General features: G+C 42.1%; 1 long non-coding RNA gene across 1 annotated transcript; it reads right to left on the reverse strand.

Moving 5' to 3' along the window:
• Positions 1–9,802: 9,802 nt before the first annotated feature.
• On the reverse strand, positions 9,803–12,496 carry LOC136998209 (uncharacterized). The gene is made up of 2 exons (XR_010888839.1): positions 11,321–12,496; positions 9,803–11,178 (listed from the first exon to the last, which is right to left on the reverse strand). It is a non-coding gene; the product is annotated as an uncharacterized lncRNA (long non-coding RNA).
• Positions 12,497–12,806: the final 310 nt, after the last annotated feature.

Genomic DNA, 12,806 nt, shown 5'->3' on the forward strand with positions numbered 1-12,806 from the left:
TGCTATTCCATCGATTAATTATGTTCGAAATTTTAAATTGCGAAAATTTAAATGCGTTTTTTTCGAAATGACATTTTACAAATTGACTCCCACAATTTTAGAAAAATTAATGGGAGGGTCCCGTTTGCCTACAAAAGGCTTGTTCGTTTTAGCTGTACTGGGGCAGCTCTGGGTCTGCTCTAAACAAGATAATACAGGACAAACTATTTATCTGTCCTGTATTATCCTGTGTAGAGCAAACCCAGAGCAGCCCCAGTGTAGCTAAAACGAACAAGCCTAAATTGATTGCCTACAGTACCGATTGCCGACATCCCATTTGTCCACATTTTGTTTGCACACAAAAATGATTGCCTATAGATCGGTTACCTACAAGCTATACTACACACAAATAAAAAATTAAAAGCCGAACGGTCGTTTGCATACACGACAGTATTGCGCACAAGTCACATTGCACACAAAAATTATTGCCTACAATACGATTGCCTACATGCTCTATTGCGCACAAATAAAGCTTAAAAGACGAACGTACGTTTGCACACAAAAATTATTGTTTACAGTACGATTGCCTACAAGCTCTATTGCGCACAAATAAAAATGAAGAGACGAGCGTACGTTTGCACACAAAATTTATTGCCTACAGTACGATTGCCTACAAGCTCTATTGCGCACAAATAAAAAATTAAGCAAGGTCTACCCGCATCGCCCGGTGTTTTCAATGCAAAATTAAGTTTATAATTATACGGTTTCACATGGGTTTGCAACTTTCCGCACAAAGCAAGATCTACTCCCATCGCCCGGTGCTTTGGATGCAAAATTAGGTCTATAATTATACGGTTTCACATGGGTTTGCAACTTTCCGCACAAAGCAAGGTCTACTCCCATCGCCCGGTGCTTCGGATGCAAAACTAGGTCTATAATTATATGGTTCTACATGGATTTGCAACTTTTCGCGCAAAGCAAAATCTATTTTTATCGCCCGGTGGAACCGGGCGATGCGGGTAGACCTTGCTTAATTTTTTATTTGTGCGCAATAGAGCTTGTAAGCAATCGTACTGTAGGCAATAATTTTTGTGAGCAAACGTACAATCATTTCTTAATTTTGATTTGTGCGCAATAGAGCTTGTAGGCAATCGTGCTGTAGGCAATAATATTATGTGTGCAATGTGATTTGTGCGCAATAGTGTCGTGTGTGCAAACGAGCGTTCGGCCTTTAATTTTTTATTTGTGCACAAAACGGCTTGTAGGCAATCGATCTGTAGGCAATAATTTTTGTGTGCAAATGTAATGTGGACAAACGGGATGTCGACAATCGATACTGTAGGCAATCAATTTGTAGGCAAACGGGGCCTTCCCAAATTAATGAGATCGTAGACAAACTAGTTTCAGCATGTAGCTATACATTCGAAATATATTTCTTTATCGTTGGAATTGGCGGAATTAAAATATATTTGTTTTATCCGATAATATCATCACAATGCCAGCACAAATGTAACAAAATCTGCTGACAATTTTGACAGCAAATCAGCGGCAGAATACGAACAATCGCTATAAGCTCTGTAAGAAATTTGTAATTCCAACATCTGAAGAGATTAAGCATTAATAGATTAACGTCAAAAAATAGAGAAATAAAAAAAATATTTTGATGTCTAATAATAAAATGAAATAATGTACTTATTTCTGAGTTTAAACTGCACTTTTCGTAAATTTTTATTTTTAAAATTACACACTTAAATATTTTTATACATCAAAATTTATACATCAATAATTTACATAAATTATTTTTTTAGTATAAAAATTTTGCCATAAAACTTTTGCTATAAAAAATTGCATTCCAATTTTATATAAAACAAATATCTTATATAAAACGTTTTTTTTCTATTAATCGTGGTATATCTTTTCTTTATTCACTACCACTTAAAAATTATTTTATTTAAAAGTAATAAACAATTTACAATTAAATAAATTGCATATTTTTTATGATGAACTGAGAAATTTGATAAGTATTGCTGGTACAAATAATGGAGCTTCCAGTGTCTTCGTTTCCGGTGTTTCCGGCGATAGACTTAAAAGTTTATTAGCGTACATTCTTTCTGTAGTTCATCAACTCACTGCCCTGTTACAAAAATAACATATATAATCCTCCCCAATGGCGGACAAGATAAAAATTCTTTACAAAATTCTCTTAGCATACTTTCGACTGGATCAGCGGAAATCTAGCATCCGTCATTTTCCTTTGCAACTCTTGTATCACAGGCATGTGGTTACTGAATTTGATCGCATTCTTTTGTGATATTATTACCAACAGGAATATAATAGTCCTTGCACAAACAGGTACACGATTGCACAATTAATATTTTTCTTCTTAGTGTTGTGTTATTGTAGAGAGAGCAAGGCTTATCGTTTAGAGGTTGCTTAGGTCACGTTGTTTACACATTCCATTCTTTCACTATCTCTTTCTATCCTGCCATCATACGTTATCCTGTACTTCGCATCACCCATATATCCACATATATCTCTTCTGGACATGTTACCTTTTCTGCGCAAGTCCTTCAAATATCCTGCGTGTATCTTGTCACTTACCAGTCGCCCGGCGGCACTCGTACGGGTTCACGTATCGAGTTATCCCTCCACCTACCACTCTTACTACTTTCCCTTACAGTTTTCCGCCTTCCTCCCCCTTTTCCGTCACTACCTGTTGCGTACATACTGATCTGCGCAGAGTGCCGAACGCGCATTCCGTGCGACAAGCGATATTCGAGTTATACCTTTGTCCTCATACGACAAAATCGCGAGTGTGTAAAATATCGTGTGATCGTCGTAATAAAAATCGGGGGTGCCGTTTAAAGGGTCGCGCGACTTTCGTATTTAAAAACGCACGCGTGCAATGCACTTAACCTTCGCGCTTCAAATCGTCATATTCGTTCCGCCGTAATTTCGTAATATAATAAAACGTGCGTCGGGAGTGCGTTATGCCGGGAATGGCGTGATAGTTTCGCGCGAGTACGAAACGCCGTATTTTAGCGAATCGTATAGACGAACGTATTTCCGCCGCATGCTGCGACAAATATTGGGACATGATTTTCTTTCAACTTTGAGCTCGGCTCGGGGGAGAAAAGGTTCGATTTTTATCGATGAAATTCCGAAAAGGCATCTTCAGTGTCAGACATGCTAACATATGTCATGTCGGAAGGTATGGGGTTGCTTAATTGCAACGATGAAACGTATGAACGATGGCCTACAAGTCAACCCAGCGACTTGGTCGATAGTTCCGTAAGTTAGGTACCGAAATGCTGGTGAGAGTCCCGGTATCTAGTTGGTTGATTCCATGACTAATCGCACCTTAGCTTCTTCAAGCTTACGTTTTGTCCTCTGTTTTGACAAAATCGTGCCTCAATTGGCAAATACGGTTGTCTGAAACACGGAGGGAATTCGCGTGTAACGTCGCAGTATGGACAATTCGGTTTCTATTCGCCTGCGACGTCGGGAGTGTCGTTTAATGTGAGTCGCGCGATTTTTCGTATTCGGACACGTACGCGAGCAAGGCATGCGCCGCAAACGCGTAATATGATTCAGTGTGAGTACTTCGAAGAACCACTGATTGTGAGAGAAGGAGGAAGCTCAGGAGGAGCATCGGCGCCGGCGGAGCAACTTTACGGTAAATTATTATGATAGCTCCTCCAACCATACTGCTGTTCGAACATATATAATATCTACTTTAAGATATTCATATTGTGAAAGGATTTAAATAAGTTAGTTAAGAAACATCTAGCAGCCATATATATATATAATAGGGCACTCACGTAATTCACATATTCAAAATTTATCAACGTCTATTTTTTATTTTATAACATATTGTATTACTATAATGTTATTATTATTATTTAACTTTTATTTTTTTATTTATTTTATATTATTTTGGTTTTATAAAAATACTTTTTTAGTGATTAATTTATTTTATTTAGCAAAATGCTCAAAAAATTTAAATGAAATTTATCGTCATTGGAAAAATATTTGGTCAGATTCCACAAATAAAACATAATTTTCCGAAAATAATTTCATAAATTTTTGTTATTAATTTACTTTCACATCCCGGGGGTTGAGCTACCCACCGGGCGCGTCTCCAGGTGGCGGATAGGAGGATGCCCAGTAGGTGTGAGTTTTCTGAGGGGACTTAGTGCTACTGGGTAGTGGCGGTTATAACCTGGCCCCACGGAAGTAAAACCCTGTGGAGGGTAAGGGAAGACCGTTGCCGCGGACCAGCTTCCCAAGCCAAGTTGTAAGCCATCGTGGCGATGGCTGCATGTCACTGGGGGAGCAGTGTCGCGAACGATGCCTCTGGGGTACCAGGCGAAACCCCAGAGTATCCAGCCTTACCCACGCATGCGGGGCTCTGCGTGAGCGGACCGTGTAGTTCCCTAACTACTCGTGGGACCACTATGGATTCGAATATAAAATCAAACGTAGAGAACGAAGTGGGAGGTCGGAAGGGCTCGCGTGACGGGTCTCCGAAGGAAGGAGCTAGAACGGTGACGGACGGGACCCTTAAGGGCTCCGGAAGTGAGGCCGGCCCGGCTGCGCGGCAGGAGGTTTCACCTCCAGCGAGGAAGAATCGGTGCGGGGCCAAAAGAAGGAGGGCGAAGCGGATAAGAGCAGCGGCTCTGGAAGGGGCTCGCTCTCTTCCCGTGGCTTCCCCCTGCACGCCGGTGGAAGTGGTGATGGGGCACGCCGACGGTAAACGTCGGAAGGGTTCCAAGGATACCCCTCCATCGGGCGACCGTCCGCTGAAAAAGCAAAGGACTCGCGACGGGCAACATGCTTACTCGGACGCTGTTGACCCTCTGGCGAGGGTGATTGTGGCGGAGGGCTACCCCGAGATAGGGATCACTGCTGAGCAGTTGACTCTGTTGAGGGATGCGGTCTTGGAGGAGATCGACGGGATACAGGAGGGTCCGGTGCCCAGATTCCACGGCACTTCTCTAAGGAGTGGTGCGGCGGTGGTAAGATGCGCGGATGCGGCGTCGCTGGATTGGCTCGTGGGGCGGATCGGCGGCATCACTCCGTGGGAGGGCGCCAGGCTCAGGGTGATGGGCTTGGACGCGCTTCAAAAGCAGCACAGAGCGGTGGTTTGGGTCCCGGGACTTCCCAGGCGCGGCCACGGTCCTGAAGCGGCTGGAGAAGCAGAACCCGGGGCTCATCACCGGGAGCTGGAAAGTGTTTGCGGAGGGGGTAGGGACCACCAGGGAGGGTGGGAACCTGGTCCTCGGGGTCCCGGGGTCCAGTGTCCTCAAATTGAAGACTGGACTTCAGACCATTCTTTGGGCTCGACAGGGTTGTCTTTCGGGTAAGTGGAGCCCAGGGGGGGGGTAAAGGGGGATAAGGAGGACCCCCCTAAAACGGTCTCGCAGCCAAATGGCGGGATCGAGAGGGATAGCCTTCACCCAGGTTAATCTGCATCACAGCAAAGGGGCCTCGGCTGTTTTGGCCAGGCAACAAGCTAGGAGACAAACATGCATATCACTGATGCAAGAACCCTGGGTAATCCGAGGTTGCATCAGGGGTTTGGCGGCCTGCGGTAGGCTCTTTAGGGCTCCATCAGTGGACCGGCCCAGGGCCTGCGTGGCCGTCAAGGGCATGGAAGCCCAGCTGATACCTCACCTGTGTTCCAGGGACGTTGCGGCTGTAGAAGTGAATTTCACTGATCACTCCGGTGACAGGAAGAAAATGGTTATTTGCTCGGCCTACTTCTCTCATGACGAGGGGGAGGCGGTGCCGCCTGTACCGGTGATAAAACTGGCAGAATACTGCCAGGAGAAACGGCTTCCTTTGATCATGGGATGTGACGCTAACGCGCATCACACCGTGTGGGGAAGCTCGGACACCAATGATAGAGGGAGGAAAGTGTTGGAGTTTCTAGCTACTACGGATCTGGAGATCCTCAACACAGGAGATGAGCCCACCTTCTGCACTATAGCGAGAAGAGAAGTGCTCGACATCACTGTCTGTTCCAGGCAGTTGAGGTAGTGGAGGTAGTACAGGAGGTAGTGGAGTGGAGGGTCTCGACGGAGCCCTCGCTCTCTGACCATAGGCAGATCTCCTTCAGGATAGCTAAGGCTAGGGGGAAGGAGGTCAAATTCAGAAATCCGAGGAAAACCAAGTGGGACTCCTATAGGAAAGACCTAGCCAACAGTCTCAAAGGCTTCCCTAAGAGGCACGGGACAGAGGACGAACTGGAGACCTGTGTGGACTACTTGCAGAGGTCTCTGGTAAACTGCTACGAAAGTAACTGCCCCGAAAAGGCGGTTACAAATAGTAGAGGAACTTCCTGGTGGACCCCTGGACTGCAGGGTCTCAGAGTGGCGGCTCGTAGGGCCTGGAACAGAGCCAGGAACACGGGCCGCCAATCCGACTGGGAGCTCTCTAGGAGGGCACAGAAGGAATATAGAGACTCTGTGGTTAGGGCGAAACTGGAAAGCTGGAGAAAGTTTTGCGAGGAAGTAGAGGGAATGCCTGAAACGGCAAGAATCTGCAGGATCCTCGCTAGGAACCCGGATGCGACTCTGGAAGCCATTGCACTCCCTGATGGGACGGTGGTGACTGGAGAGCAATGTCTGGAGCATCTACTGGAAGTGAGCTTTCCGGGCTTCCATAGGGAGCAGGGAGAGCTATTTGCATATAAGGAGCCGGGCTCACTCAGAAGAGCCCGACAAGCGGACTGGCGAATGGCGGCCAAGATTGTCATGCCCGAGAAGGTCAAGTGGGCAATTAACACCTTTAAGCTCTACAAGTCAGCGGGACCGGATGGTATCTTTCCGGCTCTTCTACAAGAGGGACTGGAACAGATCGTGGGCCCACTGACCCGAACCTTAAGGGCTTGTATCGCAATGGGCTACACACCCAGCGCATGGAAACTGGCCAGGGTAGTTTTCATTCCGAAGGCGGGAAGAACGAGCTACACCAAGACAAAGGATTTCAGGCCAATTAGCCTAACATCGTTTCTCCTTAAGACATTGGAGAAGCTGGTGGACACGTATCTGAGGGAGACAACTCTGTGGAGTCACCCTCTCCACAAGAATCAGCACGCGTATCGTTCGGGCTATTCCACCGAGACTGCTCTACATCAGACGGTAGCGTTTATTGAGGAGCAGCTGGAAAGGAGGGGCTACGCGGTGGGTGCTTTCTTGGACATAGAGGGCGCTTTTAACAACACACCGCATGGAGTAGTGTGTGAGGAAGCCGCCAGAAGGGGTGTCCCGATAAAGCTCGTTGAGTGGATCCGGGGCATGCTAGGGAGGCGTGTGATAACTTTGCTGGGAACTGCGAAAGTCTGTGGGTGGGTGGGAAGAGGCTGCCCGCAGGGCGGAGTACTTTCCCCACTTTTATGGTGCCTGGTAGCAGACGGTTTATTAAGGGCACTGGACGATAGAGGCTTCACTGCACAAGGCTACGCGGATAACGTGGCAATACTTGTGCGAGGCCCGTTCCTAGAGACGCTTCTAGAGCTCATGCAGGGGGCACTGGAAGTTGTAGATGAGTGGTGTCAGAGGACAGGTTTAGCGGTGAATCCACTGAAAACCGGTCTTACTGTCTTCACTCGCAAATACAAGGTGGGCACCATTGTGGGACCCACTCTTGGAGGAGTAAGGTTAGTTCCGACCGAATCGGTGAAATATTTGGGAGTTATCCTGGATAAGAAACTGCTTTGGGAGGAGCACCTTCGTAATCGGTGCAAAAGCTTGTGCCAGTATTTTTGGACGTGTAGAAGGACCTTTGGCCAGACTTGGGGCTTGAAACCGAGTATGATACACTAGATCTACACAGCCATACTTTGCCCCAGACTCACATACGCAGCCGTAGTATGGTGGACTAGGGTGCAAAAGAAAACAGCCAAAGTTGCGCTGGAGCATGTCAGGGCTCTGATTTTGAGAGGGGCCCTGGGTGCTATGGTTACGACACCAGTGGCGGCGATGGGCGTAATGTTCGGCATCGAACCATTTCATCAGGTGGTGGTGGCTGCTGCAGCAATGGCGGCATACCGCCTGAGATGCGAACTTAAATGGAAGAAGGGAGCCCGGCATACGAGGCTGCCGGAAGACGTTCTGCTGGATCCGATATTCGAGATGCGACAGGACAGAATACCTATTATTCGGGTCTCTGATAGGCGCTTCAAAGTGCATATACCGAGGCCGGAGGAGTGGGAAAAGGAAAGTGAAAACTTAGGGGCTCGAGTGCGTGGAGGAAATGTCTGGTATACGGACGGCTCCAAGACGGACACGGGCTCCGGGGCCGGCTTTTTTGGCAGTCGAGAGGGATGGAAGGAGAGCATTTCTCTCGACAGTTATGCCACGGTATTCCAAGCGGAGATTGTGGCTATCCTAAGCTGTGCTCAGACCGTACGGAGTAGGGTAGAAGCGGGAGAGCACATCAGAATTTGTACGGACAGCCAGGCAGCCATCAAGGCGCTGGTGGCTCCGACAATAACGTCGCGGTTGGTTCAAGAATGCAGGTGCGTTCTGAACGAACTGGCGAGAGAGAGAGAAGTTACTGTTACCTGGGTGCCGGGTCACTCGGGCATCCAGGGTAATGAATGTGCGGACCAGCTGGCAAAAGCGGGCTCAGAATTAACGATGGTAGGACCGGGGCCGGCCCTGGGAATCCCCTTTTGTTTAAGAAAGTGGAGGATCAAAGAATGGCTCCGCAGAGAACATCTAAGACACTGGAGAGTGGAATCTGAGTCCAAATGCAGACAGGCTAGAGCTCTGATGGGAGATACTCCTAATAGGGAACTGACTTGGAGCATAAGGGCTCTGAGTAGGAAAGATGCCAGGACAGCGGTACACATACTGACGGGTCATGGCACCTTAAACTACCACATGTACAAGCTTGGGCGTAGCGATACATCCAAGTGCAAGGCATGTGGAGACGACGAGGAAACAAGCCTTCATGTGCTCAGCGACTGTCCTGCACAGGCAGGGTTGAGACACAAGATGCTGGGCTCAGCACTACTTGGGCCCGAGCAGATCAGGAAACTGCCGGTGAGGGATCTGATTCTCTTTTGGAGAAAAACAGGTCTCTCATAAGTAAGTTTATGAGGGGAGGCACAATGGACAATGTCTGGGTGCCGCGGGCGGTGCTTCGAAAGAGAAACGCCCCCCGTTACAATATTATTATTATTATTATTACTTTCACATGTACTTTAATATCTTCTTTGCATTATGGTAAAATTTATCGAATTTTTATGCCATCTCTCACGGATCTCTACTAGAAAGCAGGAAACCCCTCTTATCGTATGAAAATCTCTGTGCAAGAGCGGGGCGCTATTTGACTTTTACTCTGCAGAGACTGCACGATTATCAGATGATCATTAACGTTACGAATCAGTATATTAAATCAGGTAGCATTTGAGTAAATTGAAAAATTCTATCTCGCATTTCTTATACAAAACAATGATTAAATATTTTGCTGAAATTTAAAAAAGAATAGTTGTTTACCTTACTTCGGAGCAAAATGTTACTAATAGAATATGAAGGAAAAAATAACATATATAATTTTTACATTGCGAAACATTTCATATATCGATGAAATTATAATAATTCATTACGTAAACATAACATTGAAAATTTATACACGAATACACGATAAAGACTAATTTTTTAAATATTAAATTGCATGCAAAATAAAATTTTATTTTCTTTTAATGTCACTTAAATTTATATGTGTGTCAAAATTTTTTCTCTTCAAAAAAATTTATTTTATTTTCTATGGACATACTAAATATTTTTGTATAGAATAATTAAATAAAGCGTTTTTCTTTCATGCATTTGTATTTTAAGTATAACAATAATTATCACATGCCATGTATTAACATCCACATTCAGTCTCATTATAATTATACTGTTAATTATACTAAATTAATATAAATTGAAGAATGCGTTATGTCCATATTCAAAATTATGTACCGCAAACTGAACATCATTCAAACATTAATAGTATTAAGCAAGTAATCTATGAAATTTTACATAAGCGTAATATTAAAATAATAAACTAACGCAATTTGATAGATACTTGTAATACTTTAGAGAATTAATACATTATTTATACATTTGCTTACATTATGCTCTCAATGTGTTTAAGTTTTAATTTTATCAAGTGTCATAATCGCAGTTTCTATCTTTAATCATAAATAATTATAAATTTCAAAACATGATTAATTTAAATGTCGTTTGAATCGTTTTAATTACTTCAATGATATTTCGTATCAGAATTATTAAAAAGATGTATCATTATAATATTTTGTTTTTGCAGATTTTTGATAGCAACAAACATTTGAGAAATCTCGTATGATTATCGAATTTGACTGATAAACATTAGTTTTTGATTGTATTATTAAACAAATAAATAAAAAATTATTAATAAAATAGCCAGATGATACAATAAATATTTGTCTTGAATATTTTTTAATTTTATAATGAAATCGTCTTACATGTGTCACAGCATGCATTTCGTTAATGACAAATTAATTTTTTTATTATACTGAAAGCATTATCAATTCGAAAGGCTAAGTATAACTGCAAAATTTAAACTGACATACTCGTATTTTATCAATAATTATTATTACATTAATATTACATTAATATTACATGGAGTTCGAAAACCTCTAATAATATAATAATAACTAAAGAATCGTAATAAATTTAAATAATCTAAAGTACAATAAATGTTCAGGCTACACGTACGACCAAAGTACACATAGAATTGTAAGAAATAAAAATTAAACTGAAATATTGTACTAAATAACTTATTAACAAATTTTGTCTCTGAACCGAAGAGTCGATTGTTAATTTATAAAATAGTTTAATTTATGAAACTATAAGTATAGTTTATAAATTTAAGACAGATTGCATATAAGCAAAATATATCAAATATATCAAATATATTAAATATATTAAATATATTTTATAAGTTTCAAAAATGAAACTTAGTCTTTTTTATAAAACGTTAATTTATAAACGAATTTATAATTTCATAAACATAAAACAAATTATTACATGTCAGAGATACATTATTTTCTATGCATATTATAAATTGTTTCAATTACCAAAGTCAAGATCACCTTTTGTCGTGATGCCTGGTTGTCGTGCTACATGATCGCCGTTAGTTATCATTCATCTTTGAATATACCTATAAAATTTATAAATATTTGAATGAAACAAGTTGTCTAGCTATTGTTTGCGTTTGTTATACTAAAACGCGATTCGACAAAATAAAAATTAATTATATGCACGTATATAATTCAATTAACAATAATTTCAATCAAACTTACTGTCACTTAGCTTTTTTTTTACTCTCTTTCTCCTGTGGTTTGCTTTCTGATGCTTCAGCTATTTCATGCCCTCTTTTCGTTTGCGTTGGCTCTTTCAGATGTTTATTTTCAGTATGGTGGTTTAAATTTATAAAGTTAACAAGAGTTTCCGTTGAGGCAAAACAAAAACGACATCGCACTTCTAGAATATTACTCTTTTGACAGTATTTCCACGCCCAATTATTGGCGTTATAGTCAAAAGTTGTGTCACGATGTTCAACTTCTAAATGATGTTGTAAGTCATCCTCACTAGTAGGTACAGTCGTGTTATTTTTACACACAACACATTCTGAAAAGTTTCTGTCATGATACTTGAAATATTTCCATGGGCATCCTCCTCCGTGTGAATTTTCGTAGTCAGAAACTTCCTTATGATGTTGCTGTATATGTAAACAAAAGTTTGTCAAAGTAGTGTCGATATAATATCCTTGAAATTTGCATCCTGGAAATTTGCAATTTGCTTCAAAATTTCTTTCATTAATTGTGTAATTTTTCCATAGTTCTTGTATATTTGTGATTCTAGTTGGCTCATAAATTCGGCCCGTGTCAATATTTTCCAATTCTTTTGTATGTTCCTTTGAGTAATGATATTTTACTGATGGTGCAATATCAAGCCATATAAATGTAGAACAATTCATCAGATTGCACTCTATCTTAAAATCGTTGGTAATTGTTTACTATCACTGCCTCACCTCCGATTTTGATCCAATTAGGCTCTTTCGACGCGTTTTTTTTTTTAAAAAAACTTTTTCCTCTCGCAAAATTGTCGCTCTCCTCCGCGAGACGAGATATTTAGCGTCAAAGTTGACGACTTTCCAGGTTAAGAAACCTGTCACTTCGATGAAATGGATATGTGCTGCGGTCACGCGCGCATGCGTACTAATAGGATTGTGCACGAAATATAAAATATATTTTCGATAATCATTAATTGTAAATTGCAAACCCACGTTAAGTAGTATAATTATGAACTTTGCTTTGCGTAGACACAGGGTATTCCGCCCCCCCTCCGGGGGGGCGGACCCCCTGTGTAAAATAAAAATAATAAAACTTTCGTGCGTATTCCAGAGCGGCATAGATTGCTTGATCTATCAAACTAGCTTTAGCATTATATATTTTTGTACAATCTAAAGCTACTTTAATGCTAAAACTAGTTTAGATTGCACAAAAATATATAATGTTAAAGCTAGTTTGATAGATCAAGCAATCTATGCCGCTCTGGAATACGCACGAAAGTTTTATTATTTTTATTTTACACAGGGGGTCCGCCCCCCCGGAGGGGGGGCGGAATACCCTGTGTCTACGCAAAGCAAGGTTCATAATTATACTACTTAACGTGGGTTTGCGACTTACAATTAATGATTATCGAAAATATTTGTATTTCGTGCACAATTCTATTAGTACGCATGCGCGCGTGACCGCAGCACATACTCATGTTGCTGCAATTCGT

Source organism: Linepithema humile, chromosome 2 (genome assembly GCF_040581485.1).
Source record: "Linepithema humile isolate Giens D197 chromosome 2, Lhum_UNIL_v1.0, whole genome shotgun sequence".
Taxonomy (NCBI): Eukaryota; Metazoa; Arthropoda; class Insecta; order Hymenoptera; family Formicidae; genus Linepithema; species Linepithema humile.